This window comes from Microcaecilia unicolor, chromosome 3 (assembly GCF_901765095.1).
Source record: "Microcaecilia unicolor chromosome 3, aMicUni1.1, whole genome shotgun sequence".
Classification (NCBI taxonomy): Eukaryota; Metazoa; Chordata; class Amphibia; order Gymnophiona; family Siphonopidae; genus Microcaecilia; species Microcaecilia unicolor.
In genome coordinates, this window is record NC_044033.1 from 360,212,610 (window position 1) to 360,230,138 (window position 17,529).

The 17,529-nt window shown below is 42.7% G+C and overlaps 1 pseudogene; it reads left to right on the top strand.

The window, feature by feature from the left end:
• Nucleotides 1–3,368: 3,368 nt before the first annotated feature.
• Nucleotides 3,369–5,345, top strand: LOC115464757 (annotated as a pseudogene).
• The last annotated feature ends 12,184 nt before the right edge of the window (nt 5,346–17,529 follow it).

Here is a 17,529-nt window from a genome sequence, read left to right on the forward strand (position 1 = left end):
GAACATAAGAACATGAGCTTTGCCATATTGGGACAAACCAAAGGTCCATCAAGCCCAGCATCCTGTTTCTAACAGTGGCCAATCCAGGTTACTAGTATCTAGCAAGATCTCAGAACTGTACAATATATTTTATGCTGCTTATCCTAGAAATAAGCAGTGGATTTTCCCCAAGTCCAATTTAATAATGGCTTATGTACTTTTCTTTCAGGAAATTATCCAAACCATTTTAAACCTTGCTAAGCTAACTATTTTTACCACATTCTCTAGCAACGAATTCCAGAGTTTACTTACTTGTTGAGTGTCTTTTCCAGGTCATATGAGAGAGAAAATTGGATTATTTAGGGTTTATATTAAAGGTTTTTGTATTAAAAAAACAACAACCAAGAATTATTGAGCAAGTTGGAAAGTTTAGTATGGAATGGATGGTTCATCAAAACTGACAATGTTTATATTCAGACTTATCTGATGTGTTGTCTAATAATGGAATTATTTTCTGATAAAAATCACTCTAAAAAATAAACTTCATTTTAGTCAGTGACTGTCAGTGCTTTTTTTGTGCCGGTACACACCGGTACAGTGTACCGGCACCTTTTTTCTGGCCGGCTCACCTACTGGCCCTCAGCTCCCTGACTTTCCGTTCTGCCCCCTACAAATCTTCTATTTACCCAAAGTCGCAGCGACAGTGAAAGCAGCAAGCAGACAGTCTCAACTCCTCGTCGCTTCCCTGCCCTCTCAACGTCCTGCCTTCCTCTGATGTAATTTCCACGAGGGCGGGATGCGATAAGAAGGAAGGGAAGCGACGAGGAGTCGAGCCTGCCTGCTTGCTGCTTTCACTGCCGCCAGTTCGCCACTGCAACTTCGGGTAAATAGAAGATTTGCAGGTGGCAGAACGGAAAGTCAGGGAGCTGAGGGCGGGCAGGTGGGGATGGGTTTGGAATGATCTTGGGGGCAGTTGGAGGCTGGGGCGAGTCACTGGACATGGAAGGGAGGGGGAGGATAGAGGGCAAAGGAGAATCGCTGGACATGGAAAGGAGGTCAGAAGATAATCAGTGAACATGGATAGGAGGGAAGGATAGGGGCAAAGGAGAATCACTGGACATGGAGGGGAGGGCAGGGGGAGAGAGAGGAATCACTGGACATGGATGGGAGGGAACAGAAGAGAAATGCTGGGTATGGATGGGATGAGAGGGGAGGGCAGGACAGGGGAGAGCAGAAAACCGCTGGACATGGATGTGAGGGAAGAATAGGGGCAAAGGAGAGTCACTGGACATGGATGGGAGGGGAGGGAAGGGGAGAGAGGAGAATCGATGGACATTGATGGATGGAGGGGAGTGCAGGAGAAATGCTGGACATGGATGGAGGAGAGGAAAGACAGGATGGAGATGCACATGGATGGAGGGGAAGGGAGAGAGTTGAAATGCTGGACATGGATGGAGAGGAGGAAAGAGAGTGGAAGTGAGATGAACATGGGTGGAGGGGAGGGGAGGAAGAGAGGAGAAATGCGGTACATGGATGGAGGGGAGGGAAGACAGAGGAGGAGATGCACATGGATTTAGGGGAGATGAGAAATTCTGGACATGGATGGAGGGGTGAGAGTTGAAATGCTGGACCTGGATGGAAGGGAGGGAAGAGAGAGGAAGTGAGATGAACATGAATGGAGGGGAGAGAGGAGAAATGCTGGACATGGATGGAGGGGGGAGAGGAAAAATGTTGGACATGGATGGAGGAGAGAGAAGAGAGAGGAAGGAGATGTATTCTGATGGAGACATAAGGGGAAAAGAAGAGAGGAGAAAAACTGCACATGGATGGAGAAAATAGGCAAAAACTGGATCCACTCTATACCTCTTCCAGTCAGGTCTGTGGAGGACTCAGCTTTTACCTATGGATGTAGAGCAAGAAATGAAGAAGAAAGGAGGAAAGTAAAGAAATAAATGGAAAGGAAGCCCTAGAAACAGTGTTAAGGGAACAGACTGAGAGCAGCAGAATCAGACACTGGACCAACATGATCAGAAAAACAAAGTCACCAGACAACAAAGGTAGAAAAAAATCATTATATTTTCATTTTAGTGTTTTGAATATGTCCAATTTGAGAATTTACATCTGCTATCTTATTTTGCACTGGGTATACTAGAGCTGTAACATCTTACAGAAATTATTTATAATGAAAAAATTCAAGTTATTTTTTCTCCTATACTGGTATAATATTTTCAATGATGCCTGTTTATATGCGCCACGGTTTGTATAAGGGGTGTGGCTAACATGGGTTGTGGCAATCATAGGGGCAGAGCCATAGATGGTGGTCCCACCCATAATGAGTACCGGTACCTTTTTTCCTACAAAAAAAGCACTGGTGACTGTATACCAGGGGTTCTTAACCCAGTCCTCAGGACACTCCTAGCCAGATTTTCAGGATGCCCATAATGAATATGCATGAGATCAATTTGCATGTAGTGCCTCCATTGTATGCAAATCTATCTAATGCATATTCATTGTGGGTATCCTGAAAACCTGACTGGGTGGGTGTGTCCCGAAGACTGGGTTGAGGACCCTTGCTGTATACAAGGGAGTGGAGGAGTGGCCTAGTGGTTAGGGTGGTGGACTTTGGTCCTGAAGAGCTGAGTTCAATTTCCAGCACAGGCAGCTCCTTGTGACTCTGGGCAAGTCACTTAACCCTCCATTGCCTGCTGCATTGAGCCTGCCATGAGTGGGAAAGCATGGGGTACAAATGTAACAAAAATAAATACAAACTTTAATAGTATTTTAATTTAAAACTTACAGAAAGGAACAGTTTATATCTATCATATGGAATTTAAGGATATGATAGGAACCTCAAGTGGGTGTAATAAACACATGGATAAGAAAAGCTTGGGTTACATGTGGCTTAATTTAGATAGATACAGTTTCAATTTTTAAATAGTGAAGGAGCACAAAGACACAAAGAACACATTAGCTTTGTGGAAGAGGGCTGTTTCAGAACAGGAAAACTGAAGAAAAGAGATGATTGGGCGAGTTACAAGCCTCATTATTGTAACAACCTAGTAAGAAATGGGGTACATTTCTCCAATGAAAAATATATTTCTGAGACCTTATATCTGGTGAAGACCTTCATAATTACTTTTGGAAACCTTTTCACTTGACCACTGACAGTGGAGAAGGTGTGGTCTAGAGGTGGTTTAAAACATTTACAGTTATTTAATCAAATTTTACATGTACTCATTTCTGTGCAAGTAAGGTCTGAAAATTAAGCAAAATAATAAAATAAAATAGAAACTTTTATTCTTCTGTGCACAGCCCTAATAGGTTAGCAGTCACAAAATATAAATAATCATTAAAAAAAATCTTAACATAGAAAAGAACAGCTGGTAAAAATGAAAGAGATAAAGAAAGAAAATCAGGATGTCAGCAGAATAGATGGAAGATGTCAAAGTCAAGCTGACTATATTTTTGTCAGTTCTGTCAGGTAAATAAGGATGACCAGAGGTGGAATTTTAAGACTAAAAGATATAGTGGAACAATATACCGTAGGGAGGGTGAGAAAGAAAAAAGTAGACTTGCTAAAATGAAAAAATTCTGTTTGGTGTTCACAAAAGTAGACACTGGAGAAGAACTAAATATGGCTCGGAAAGGTACATATGAGAACTGAGAAAATACCACATTGTTCATAGAAGTAAGCATATATGAGGAACCTTCAAAACTGAGTTGACAAAGTCATGGAGTTCAATAAGATACATCCCAGGATATTTAGGGAATTCAGAGAGGTAGTTTTAAAGGCTCTTTGAGAGGGGGGGGGGGGGGGGGGGTGCCACAGAACTGAAGAAAGGTAGCTGCAGACCTTCTTCACAACAGTAATAATATAGAAGAGGTTGGAACCACAGGCCACTAAGCTTTACCTCTGCAATGGAAACTGTGTTTAATATTTAGCTCATGCCTTTCCAGTGACAGTTAAAGGTGAGCTACATTCAGATACAGTAGGTATTTTCCTATCTCTGGAGAGCTATCAGTATAAGGGCTCTTTTTACTAAGGTGTGCTAACAGATTTAGCGCATGCTAATAATTACCATGTGCAATATGCTAAGAAGCCTATTTTAAACCTATGAGATTTTTGGCTTTTAGTGTTCACTAAATCTGTTAGCACATCAAGGGGCCCTTTTACAAAGGTGCGTTAGGCTCCACGCACGTGCAGCAAATGCCAGAATGAGGCAACCGCCAGGCTACCACGCCTGCTGGTGGTAATTTCAGATTTGCCATGCCCGCATAACGCCTGGATGAGTTATTTATTTATAGTGCTGCGTACGCCTTGTAGCGCTATAGAAATGCTAAATAGTAGTAGTAGTATTTCTTCCCACACGTGGCATTTCCGGTGTTAATCGGTAGTTGGTACGCACCGACCGGTCACCACGCGTGAGACCTTACCGCTACATCAATGGGTGGCATTAAGGGCTCAGGCCAGTTTTAGGTGCACGCTTGTTTCAGTTGTACTGTATGCCCTTTTCCCATCCCATTAAAAAAAAGCCTTTTTTTTTTCCTGTGTCGGTGCCCGCCATGGCAAAAGGGAAGAAGGCAAAAGGGGAAGAAGGTGGCTCCGGCCTCTTCTGTAGTCAAGAAGCAAGAGGCCAAGAAGGATGTCAATCCACTGTTCGAGAAGAGGCCCAAGAACTTTGGCATTGGTCAAGATATTCAGCCCAAGCGTGATCTGACCTGCTTTGTGAAATGGCCTCTTTACATTTGACTCCAGAGGTCAATTCTTTACAAGCGTTTTTAAGTGCCACCTGCAATCAACCAGTTCACCCTGGCTTTGGACCGTCAGACAGCCACACTACTTTTTAAACTGGCCCACACAGACCTGAGACCAAACAAGAGAAAAAGCAGAGGCTGCTGGCCCGGGCGGAACAGAAAGCTGCAGGCAAGGGGGATACTCCTACCAATAGACCCCCTGTTGTCAGAGCAGGTGTGAACACAGTGACCACCCTAGTTTAGAATAAGAAGGCTCAGTTAGTGGTGATTGCACATGATGTTGATCCAATCGAGCTGGTTGTTTTCCTGCCCGCCTTGTGCCGTAAGATGGGAGTTCCATATTGCATTATCAAGGGTAAGGCCAGGCTCGGTCGCTTGGTCCACAGGAAGATCTGCACCTGTGTCATATTCACACAAGTTAATCCTGAAGACAAAGGAGCTCTGGCCAAACTGGTGGAGGCTGTCCGGACCAATTACAATGACAAATATGATGAGATCCGGCGTCACTGGGGCGGTGGTATTTTGGGTCCTAAATCTGTGGCTCGCATTGCTAAACTTGAGAAAGCCAAGGCTAAAGAACTGGCCACCAAACTTGGTTGAATGTACCACACTTTGTTTTCTGTATATACAAAAGAAAATTCTAGAAACCATTAAAAAAGCGCCTTTTTTCGCACACATGTTAAAAACTGGCCCAGCATGCACCCAAACACGAAACTACATTACCGCAGGCCACTTTTTATTGTGGCTTAGTAAAAGGACCCCCTAGTAAAAGGACCCCTAAGTTTGTGCCTGAGTCAATGGAGGGTTAAATGACTTGCCAGAAGCCATAAGAAGTGTCAGTGGGATGTGAACAATGGTCTCTGTGGTTCACATGTCAAACAAAAGTGATTGATTCCTTTCGATGGGGCTCATGAGTAAACTGGAATAGAAATTGTTTGGCTATCAGAAAGAATAGTGATTTGTGGAATTCACCGAGAGGAAAGAAAAATGAGTAGTTCAGTTCCTCAGGGATTGGTTCTGAGGTGATTGAGTTAAATGTCTTTGTGTATGATATTGCCAAAGAAACATTTGCCTGTTTATGACACAAATATCTGCAACACAGCTGACATCCCGATGGAATAGATCTGCAACAACTAAAACACAAAGGGAGCAGGCCTTATGAAAGAGTTTGCAACCTATCCCTCTAGTCCCTTTCCTACCCCTAGTAAGGTCCCGGAATGTCCTCAGAAATCAGCATCACACTGACATGCTGCCTTGCCTGCTAGTGTTAGAATCCTAAAACAAAACACTCTTTTTCATGTGGAAGTAACTATGAAATGAGGGACTGTCAGAACACTTGAACAACTATGACAGCATATACTTACGCTGTGTAAAGTGCTCTTATATTCAGTCTTCAGTTCCATGAGCATGAAAAACAACTTCAGTGAAAAATTTCATGCACTATAACCACTGGATTCAAAACTCATCCATCAATATATATAAAAGGCGAGTGTCGTACTCACTCGCAAATGCGCAGTAGAGACCTTCTCTGCCCCGCCCCTGCGTCAATACGTGATGACGGGGGGCGGAACAGAGAGGGTCTGCACTACGCATTTCTGAGGGAGGGACACCGCCGTCTAACGCTCCCCCCCACCCGAATCGCCGCCACCACCCACCTTCTACCCAGTCGGGCCCTCGCTCCACTATTGAAACAGCGAGGGTCCGGGAACGCAGCACTGAGCTCTGCTGAGCTGCCGACATCGCCCTTCCTTCTTCTTCTCTGCCTCTGTCCCGCCCTCGACGACGTTACGTCACATGAGGGCGGGACAGGCAGAGAAGAAGAACGAAGGCAGACGTCGGCAGCTCAGCAGAGCTCAGTACTGCGTTCCCGGACCCTTGCTGTTTCATTAGCGGAGCGAGGGCCCGGCCGGGTGGAAGGTGGGTGGTGATGGCTCGGGGGGGGGGGGGGTGCGAATTCGGAGAGGGAGGGGCAGCGGCGAACTCGGCGGCGGGGGCGGGCCTTTCAACCGACCCTTCCTATAATAGCCCGTTTTTACGGGCTCAAAGGCTAGTAAACATATATATCAAACCGTTACAAATTAGAACATGAATATGAAAGTTCCAAAGGTCCAGTAGTTCATACAAGCACAGCAACAAATTCAAATAGGAATCAATAAAAAATTATTGAGCTGGGCATTTCCAGATCAAGCTTGTTACATACTCAACAAAACCAAACAGTGAGGTAGATCCAAGGCGGATATCAAAACATTGTTATTGGAAAACAGCTAAAAGACAACCCAACACGGCCATGTTTCTGCATAAAAGGCCTTCCTCAAGAGTATAGGTGAATCTCTGATTTTGTGACAGGAGTGCTAAAATGTGAGATTGTTGTGAAAGTTCTGAATGTAAAACCCTTGTAATATCCTCAATGGGACCGGATCACTGAAAGCAGTAGCCGTCTGTCACAGTCCTGCATCAAGGGCACAGCATTGTGCATTTCTTCATCAAACATTTTTTAAAATTATTTATGAACACTGGAACTTGCCATTCATGACAGGTGCTGTATGATGTTGGGAATCACACTTCTAAAGACAGCAAAAATAGCATGAGACATTATGATGAAATTCAAACATAAGTAACATAATATGGATGAAAACAACACAAATACAGCTAATAAGAGGGAAATACATATCGGGATTATAGTATTTCTCTTCACTTTATCATTCAAACTAGACAGCCACACAGATTATAATTCAGAAATCCAGTATTTTTTTTTTACTTAAACTATCTGACTCCTCCTACTACCTCAAGGAATCCTAATCCACCCTATTTAATTGTCTAGGGATACAAAATACAACCCGTTCTGTATGCCCTAGAGGGAGAAGTATGCCCTATAAAGCACTGTTATGATTTTTTAATCTGTGGATGAATAAGAAGTCAGTTTATTAAAAGGACCCCATAGTGTTTCTTGATGAACAGGAACAAAATGTAAAAGTCAGATGCTTTTTGGATTATGGAATGGAACATCCCGGAATACTATGTTCCATTGTATAGATGAAAGTATAGAAGTGAGTACATTAAACATATTGATATTGTTTTCAAGAAGAGTGAAGCAACTGTTACAAGTACAAAATAGCTTCATAGACTTCTATTTCAAACCTGCAAATAAAAACCAGCCAGTACAAAGTATTTCCATGTTGTTAAAAAAAGTAATCAATATGTTGTTTCATTCTGGGGAAGGCACTAAAAATTACACTGGCAAATTGCATATCATGCTTCCAGAAACATGAGAAACTGTCGGACATCAGAACAAGGGCATGCTCTATATATGTGTGTGACTGAGTGTTTCTATTTTGTTTTATTTTTATTTTTGAAAAATGCCACATGGGAATATAGAACTTTGATTGGAAATACTGCTTGTGAAAAAAATATTTAAAACATTTCCAATTTCAGTTCCATCACACATTGGAGAGCGCTGCCTGACCTTCTCAGAACTGGAATATACAGTCTGGTATTAACATTAAGAACTACTGGAATGCTGTATAGAGCTCATTCTAATTCGTTCTGCAACAGGAAACCCGTTAGAAACTTTTCTTCACTGTGTAAAAACAAATGCTTTCTATAATTTGTATTAAATGTATAGCTTATTGATTTCATGATGTATCCTCTTGTTTTCTTGTTGTGTGAAATATTAAACAACTGTCCCCTACTTAAGTGATCCACTCTACTCATAACATTATAAACTTCCATCAAATGCCATTTCAGTTGTATGTTTTCCAAAGATTTTTCATCCCCTTTCTTATTTATGTTGCACTTCTCGGAACCTTTTCCATTTCCGCTATATCCTTTTTGGGATGGGGTAACGAGAACTGCAGACAATAGTGACACCATAGACCCATAAAGAGGCCTAACATTATTCTTAATTGTGTTCTTCGATTCTTTCAAAAACCCATAATATTCTATTTGCTATATTTTTGACAACTAGCTGAAAATTTCAATATATTGTCCACAATGATTTCAAGATCTCTTTCTTGCATGGTGAAGTCTAACCGAAACCTACCATTTTGTACCTGTAGATAGAACAATAATTTTCTTTCCTTTAGTCCCAAAAGGATCAGTCCAGACAAATGGGTTGTGACCATCAGGCAGCAGGTGGAGATAGAGAACTCTAATGAGTTGTGCCTCATAAGCTTCTGCGCTTAGCATCCAAACCAGTATTCGATAACAAAGCAGTGAAAGAGGGTGGCTTTCAGAGGAAAGAAACTCCAGCCTCTAGATAGAAAAAGAACTATGAAGTAAAGGCCAAAACCTGTGCCTTAGGAATAATTCAACCAGAACAATACAAACACCTGAAATTACATTTAACTTGGAAAAAAACAAAACCATCACAGCAGGATGGGCTCTGGACTGATCCTTTTGTGTCTAAAGAAGAGATAATTATCAGATACTTAACTATTTTTTCCTTACATTACATCCCAAGGATCAGTCCAGACAAATGGGATATACAAAACCAATCCTTAAGAGGGGAGTGAATGTGATATTCCTACAGCGAGAACCGTGGCTCCTAAGGAAGAATCTACCCGAGCAGACACATTCAAAAGGTAATGGTTAACAAAGGAATGAGAAGAAGACCACTTTGCTGACTGACAGATTTATGCCAATGAACTTGCCCTAGACTCTGCCAAAGAAGTTGCCAAAGACCTGGTAGAATGAGCCTTGACATGCATGGGAGCAGATCTTCCCCTCAGAAGGTAAGCCGAAGAAATAGCCTGTTTAAACCTATCTGTGGAGGAAGAGTCAACTGAGGAGTGATTTGAAGAACGATGAGGTCTGCATATCAAGGACTTCTGGGGCAGTCTGGAGCTACAAGAACAACCTTCCTGGGATGATGTGTAATCCTGTGCAAAGTCCTTCCCTAGAGAGGTCATGGAAGAAACAAGTAAAGGAGGCTGTCCGACGGCCAAGGCTGTACCAGTGCATCCATTCCTAGGAAGTCTTTCTCCCTGAAGTAGCTGTAGAATCCGTGTATTTGGGCATTGAGTTTGGATGCCATGAGGTGTCCAGAACCAGAAGGCCCCACTGTGTGGAAATTAGATGAAATGAAGCCTTTAACAGTTGCCGTTCCCTAGGTCCAGAGACACGCTGCTGAGGAAATCTGCTTGCGAATTCAGTTAACCCAATATGTGAGATGCTGAAATCATTGGAATGTTCAATTCTACCTTCTGAAAAAGAAATTGCACCTCCTGGGCTGGAGATACTCTCTTTGTTCCGTCTTGTCTCTCGATGTAAGACACTGCTGTGACATTGTCTGAGAGCACATGCACCAGCCTCCCATGAAGAAGAGGCGCAAAGGCTAGTAGAGTTTTATGCATAGGCAGTGGCACATCTTTTTGTTTAGGGGTGCCTAAGCTCTGCCCCACCCCCACCTAAGCACCTCAGACCCCATCCCCAAAATAAGAGTACTAATTGTAATGTCATTTCTTCCATTCATTCTTCATATACATTCTATATAATCTTATTAAATAGTAACCACAAAATTAAAGTACACAATATCTGCAGATAAAATTTTAATTAACTGTCATTTATATTCTGCTTTTTCCAGAGAGGTCAAGGCAGATGACTTTAAAATACGCAGTGTCATTTCAGTAACTGCAAGATGGAAAGACAACAAAGCAGATCAGTAGAAGAAAACCATAAATTTATTGAACAAAAACCCAAATATTCAAATCAGCCCGACACAAGCCGTGTTTCGCCCAGCAGGGCTGCATCAGGGGCTACACAGTTTTCTTTTATTGTCAGGGTTAATGAGATATGTATACTGATGTAAAAAATGTACAGAGGTCTTCTAAAATGTAATTAAAAACAGCCAAATAATCAAAAAAAGTGATGACGTGCAATCCGTCAGATATACTAGCAACTCTGTAGGCTGAATATCAATTACTAGACACATCAAGAAGTATTACAAAACCATGCTAGGAGCACATTGAGAGCTTAAAGGAAACCTGCCATACCATAAGAGCACTGATATATACGAAAGGGAACAAAAAAAACAACAACTCCACACTAAAGAATGTCTAGAAAGAGGAACAGTAATTTCATGGCAGCATTTGGCAAAATGGTATACAAATAACTAAAGAAAGTGACAAGGAAGCATCAGATATTCACTGATGACAAGCTGTTAGATCTCCTATAGCGCCCAGCTATTCCAGATCCGAGCCTGCTAGGTGTAATCAATCATTTGCCACCATTGTCGCAAACACTGTGGTAAACAAACACTTAACAAGCTAAGACGTCACTACAAAATTATACGTTTTAAGACAAAAAAACAAAACAAACCAAAAAAGTGACTACTTATCTACTCATGCAGAAACACTATAGCACTACAGCTATAGGAGATCTAACAGTCTGTCAACAGTGAATATCTGATGCCTCTTTGCCACTTTCTTTAGTTATTTGTATATGTTTTGCTATATGCTGCCACAAAATTACTACTCCTCTTTTCTAAACATACAATAAGAGCACTGCCAGGACTCAAACAGCACCAACCCTAACTTTTGTAAGGCAGAACTGCAAATATTTACATCAATATCTAGCGTACTAAAACATCTCCAACTGAGAAAACAAAACAAGCTGAACTGTCAGGGGTTCCTACACAGAGATTACACACTAGCAAAATTATACATGTTGGTCACAATGCAAGACAGACTGACCCTCTTCAAACAGAAGTAGGGACCACAAATTTCCACCCACATACCCACTTTAGCTCTCCTCCAAATCCTCCTGTCTCGAATGCGGCTGGAAGGTCTTGCGCTGCCTTCTAAGGATGACGTCACCATTAAAGGTCCTGGGACACTCAGATGCATGCTGTGGTAATACTGCAGGGTTGAGGAGGGAGGAGGGAATACCACCTATGTCCATCCATTGGCCAGCAGAAAACCTGCACTTACCATGATTGGTTTTGTATTCTGCCATCCAGGCCGACCTCTGCAAGGTGGGCATTGGATGAAAATGGACAGGCCAAGCCTGCTCAGGCATCCCCCTCCCCCACACTAATGCTGCTTCTCCAGCCCTTTCCCATTGCTCTCTCTTTCTGTGGCATTCCCCTTCCATCTCCAGCCTTCCCCCTACCCACCCACCATGCTTTCTCCTGCAACCTTCTTATCTCATGTCCCTATGATGCATCTACAGCTCTTCCTCCATCATATTTTGATGCTGTTTCTCCAACCCTTTCCTCGATCATGCTCTCTACTTCTCCGGCTGTGCTCCCCCCCCCCCCCCCCCCCCCCAATACTCTCTAGTTCAGCCTTTCCCAGCTGAATACCTATGCTCTCTTCCCCAGCCCAACTGCCCATGCTTTCTTTTTCAGCCTTCCCAGGAAGGATACATGAGGTATCTTAGTACCTGACATAATAGATAGAGCAGGACCAGAGGACTGAGAAGCAGGGGAAGAAATGTTTAAAGCCTCCATAGATTTTGTGATCAACAGAGGCAACTCCAGTCTCAAAAACAGCCAAACTACAATAGGATCATCACTCCCATCTGCCTTTGAAATGTCCAAGTCAGGGCCATCAACAGAACTAGGACAATCAGAATGCACAGATAAAACCTCCTTTGAGTCCTGAGGAGGAACATTCTCCATATCTGTGAAACAGAAAGTTCTCATTTCTTAGGAAACTGCTCCTCAAAAGCAACGTGAGGGGAAGAAGGACAGCCAGCTTGAGCTGACTTTAATAAAAAGGCCTGATGTAATAACACATTCAGGCGAAAAAAGCAGGGCAGAAACTTCTACCCCCACAAAACCAACATCCTGGGACACGATAGTGGGTGAGGAACCTGCTGACAAAATGGCTGCTGAAGCCTCGAGGAGTGTAGGAGCCATTAGTGCTGAGTCATCCAAAACCGTCATTGGACCGGGGCCGGATTGAACTCCCAGAGATGTAGTACTGATGGTCAAAGTAGGCAAAAGCGGCATGTCCACAGAAGTAAAGCACAGCATGCCAGAACTGGTAGCTGAGAGCTTATCCCTGCAGTGCACGCAAGACTTAATAGACTCACACATAGAGAATAATAAATATACTCACAGAAAACAGCCAGTCTTGTGACCTCCAAGGCGCTGAAGCCCTACAATCTTCCCACAGCACAACAGCTCTCAAAAAGAACTGCAGAGACTGCTTTTTTTTAGATAGAAGCAGGAGAAAAAGAGAAGGGAGGTGTCATGGAACCCGGGATGGTGAGCCCTTGGGCTGCAGCCAGGCTGCAGCAGACAAGTCCTCTGGGAGGCACAGAGCAGAGGCGAACCAGGCACTGAATACAAACAAGATACCAGGCATGGCAAATAGACAGAGCACACTCAAGACAAGGTGAAACCAGAGCCTGGCTAAAGCAAAAACCAGGAACGGAACTTTAAAAAAGCAGGAGCCAGTAACAAAGGAAGGACACTCATACGGGCCGCAAGGCCAAACTGGAACCCTCCCATAACAGAGTCCAAGCGTATGGGCTGCAAGGCCGAACTGGACCCACTCATACCAGAGGGAAAGGAAAAGAAACAGAATGGAATCTCTTGAGCAAGTACTACTCAAGCAGCTGAGCTAGTAGTCCCAGCTAAGTGAAAGAGCTGTCCACTCTTGCCACACAGAGAAGCAGCGCAAGGCTGAGCTAGTAGTCACAGCTAAACAGAAGAACCACCCACTCAAACACAAACAGAACCAAACAGAGAAGAAGCTCAGGGCTGTGATAGTAGACACAGCTAAACAAAAGAACAGCCCACTCATTGCCACACAGAAGACTACTCAAAGCTGCACTTGTACTCACAGCTAAACGAAAGAACAACACACTCAAACACAAGCAAAAACCTCACAGAGAGGACTCAAACAGAAAGCACATAGGGAAAACTCAAGACAAGGCCATACAAAGGAAAACTCACAGCTATGCCACACAGCACTCAAGGATAAGGGAAGCCACTCATGAAGGAACACTCTAAGCTGTACCATACAGCACTCAGGGAAGAAGGATGCCACTCATAGGAATACATGAGGCTATGCCACACAGCACTCAAGGATAAAGGGAAGTCACTTATAAGAATATACGAGGCTGACCACACAGCACTCAAGGGTAAAAGGAATCCACTCATAAGAGTACACAAGGCTGGTCACACAGTACTCAAGGAAAAAGGGAAGCCACTCATAGGAATACACGAGGGTGTGCCACACAGCACTCAAGGATAAAGGGAAGCCACTCATAGGAACACACAAGGCAGTGTCATAGAGTCAAATAACAGACACTAGAGACAAAGGGAAAAGCAAGCAAACAGGGAAAGCTGCCTCTACATACACAAGTCAGATAAGGAGCAATGCTCACTAGAACCAGGAAACAAACACAGCAGACAAAGAGTTAAAGCAGGCTCAAGGGAAGGACTGCTTCTAATACACAAGTCAGAAAGAAGCAGAGCTTACAAGAGCAAAATAACAAACACTTCAGTCAAAGGTTTAAAGCAAACAAAAGGAAAAACAAACAATGTTCTTACCAGAATTCAGCCAGCACCCACAGCCGGGTAGGGAAAGGGAAGGCAGGTAGAGACAGAGCACACACAGCTGCATGAAAACAAAGTAATCAAGGAAAGCAGCTGGCAACAACTAGCTCTCTGAACAATGAAAGGTAACAAGGGAGACCACTCGGGGAAACAAAACAGGTTATGCTGGAGAGCCTAGTTAACAAGGAAGTAATCCACTCAGGTTCAAACCAGAACCACACACATAGAAAAATAAAACAGGGCTTTGCTCGGGAGCAAAGCTAACAGGCAAGTAATCCATACAGGTTCAAACCAGAACCACACACACAGAGAAACAGAACAGGGTTTTACTTGGAAGCAAAAATAACAGCCAAATAATCCATTCAGGTTCAAACCAAAACCACACACACACACACAGATCAAGGCTGTGTCCAGAGGCACAGCTAACAAGACCACCAGTTCCCTCAAAATCAAACAACAGTACAACAAGAAAAGTTAAAAGGGAAAAATAGACCTGTTGCAAAGGCAATGCAGGAAAGCTCCCCGGGTCTTTATAAAGGAGTAGGCTGATGAAGTGACAAGTAGGAAATGAAGCAGAAGCAGGGAGACCAAAGTGAGGCTTGGCTTCAGGGACACCAAAGCGAGGCCCGGCTTACAGGAAGAACAACATCAGGAAAAAGGCAGATTGGAGAGGTCACAGAGCTAGATACTGAGACACAGTAGGTCTGGACATAAGGGCATGGCCACAACCGTGACAGGAAGACTGAGATAAAGAAGTATAAAGTGGCAACGGGGGAGCAAGGAGGGACTTAGACCACTAGGTTTACACCTGAAGCAAAGGATATTCTGAACTCCAAAATCAACAGAACCTGAAAGCAGGACAGGAGGCCACACAGAAGTCACCACAGAGCACAGGAGTTGCTATCCTGCCTGCTGGAGATCGAGAATACTGGTTTGGTAGCTAAGTACATGAGCTTATGAGGCACAACTCATTAGAGTTCTCCATCTCCACCTGCTGGCAAATGGTCACAACCCATTTGTCTGGACTGATCCTCTGTCTGAACTGATTCTTTTGGGACATAATGGAAGGGATTATTTTCCCCTGTTTTCATCACTATGCCCTAGTCCGCATGAACACCAGTTAGTGTTTTTGTGTTTCTAAACATCAGTCACATTCATGCCACTATAATATACCCTGGTATTCTATATATCATGCTGAGATTTCCGCACAAAAAGTCAAGACGTATTCCATAATGTAACTCCGCCCCTCCTGCCTGAGTATGATGACCCGGGTTCCGGCTGGTCAGATGTAGGCAGTCGTGGCAACCTTGCCGGAATTCAGTTCACAGGAAGGAGGAGGGAGAGACAAATAACTAACCACGTCCTTGACTTCCTAGAAACCAAGGAGGAAATTAAACTAAATTCAGGATTTTTCTTTTAACGGTTTTGGTGGCAATAAGAAGAGATTAGATTTTCAAAAACAATATAACATTTTTATTAAAACATTCTTTTACTTTGTAGGAAGAACAACAAATCAATTTCAACATACACCAGAATTTCCCTTTCCCACTTAAATATTAACTTTGTAACCCTTAAACTCGAACTCCCAATAATAACCTTATTTTACTTGTATTCTTTTCACAGAAACCACCTTCGCCTTTACAGAGCACTTTTCAGATAAGTATCTTCTTTTACCAATAATCAATTCCTCAACTTAGTTATAAAATATATTGTTTATCTCTTTTATAACCTTTAAGAATTGATTCTTTGTGTATCCCTTTTTATTGTTTTCACAGGTACTCCGTTCACTATTCCCACGGAACAAGGTAAGTATGTCTTTTTATTCCTCTTTCCCTTTCCTAATTGTCTTTCTCTACTTAAGTTTTCTCCGTGTTTTCAAAAGTCACTTAGCTGTTACCGATCTTCATTTGTTGGCAGTGTAGACTTTCTTGCGGAGGGGCCCTTGTTGTTTTCTTTATGTCTGCCAGTCTTGTCCAATTGAATCTTCTTCCTAAACTTCACTCTTAAAAAACTCAAAGAATGCAAAACCCTATCTTTCCTATAAGTGGGGTTTACACCTTTCCCTGCTTCTGAGAAGTATTACAAAAACTGTGGCCAAAATAATCTATTAAAATAAAATTAAGCAAACTTCCCTTTCCTTCCCAAGCCTGTACTCTTAGTTTTTAATTCCCTAAGCTGGGAGAGACTGGCAACCCTGCAGTCCTATGCACCACACTCTCAGCATTCCATGCACAGCTCCCTATTACTGTCATTTTAAATATCCCCTTGCCACATTCCCTTCACTATTCACTCCACATTTACACAAAATTCCCAAATCTCACTTTCTCAATCTCACTTTTACTATCACTCTCACCTCAATGCTTTCATTGCCAGCCAAACTCACTTCCTAAAACTTTTAATTTCCTTCAATTCCACACTGCCTGTCCCACATCAAACAGCACATCCACTCTCTTCAGTTGCCAGAACCTCTCTGCAACTGCCAGCCAGCCCCGTCTCCCAGGTAACCCCTCCTTAGCTTCCCATTCCAAAACCCTTCTCAAAATTACAAGCTACATTGCTGACTGGCGGAATGTTCGCCAGCACAAGTAAATCCCCATTTTACCACTTTGTTTTTTTCTTCTTTCCCTAACCCCATGTTACAATAACAATGCTCATAACTTAATTAATTAACAAGCTCATCAGTGCTGATAATTGGATAACCAATTATCAACACTAATTGGCATTAATTAGAATTTACACACACTACTTGCTAATCATATCCTGTAATGTGGTGCACGTAAATATAAGTCACATGGTTGAAAAGTGGGCATGGTTATGGGCGTGGAATGGGTGGGTCATGAGCATTTCTGAAATCTATGCACATAGTTATAGAATATACTTGCTCTGTGCCTAATTTAGGCACCGGGATTGGTGCTCAGCTTATTCTGTAAAGTACACCTAAATTCAAGCATATTTTATAGAATACACTTTGATTTCCACATGGAAATGTTAGTGTGATAAATAGAGTCTAGTCCATATGGAGAAATTCAAGAAATGGAAGAGAAATTTAGGAACAAAGATGATACACAATGAATGCAAATTCTATAATAGCAGTGGTAAATGGAATTCACTTGACTAAAAGAATAATGCTTCAGTGGTTAATCTTGAATTGCTCTTCACATTCATATGTCCATTTGGATCCAAAAGGCTCTGTTGGCTTGAAGTATGGCAACCCGGACTTTTGGGTTTTGCTTCTTCCTTTCTTTCCAGTTTGGTAATCTTTAGTAAGCTCAGTCAGCAAGCATAGT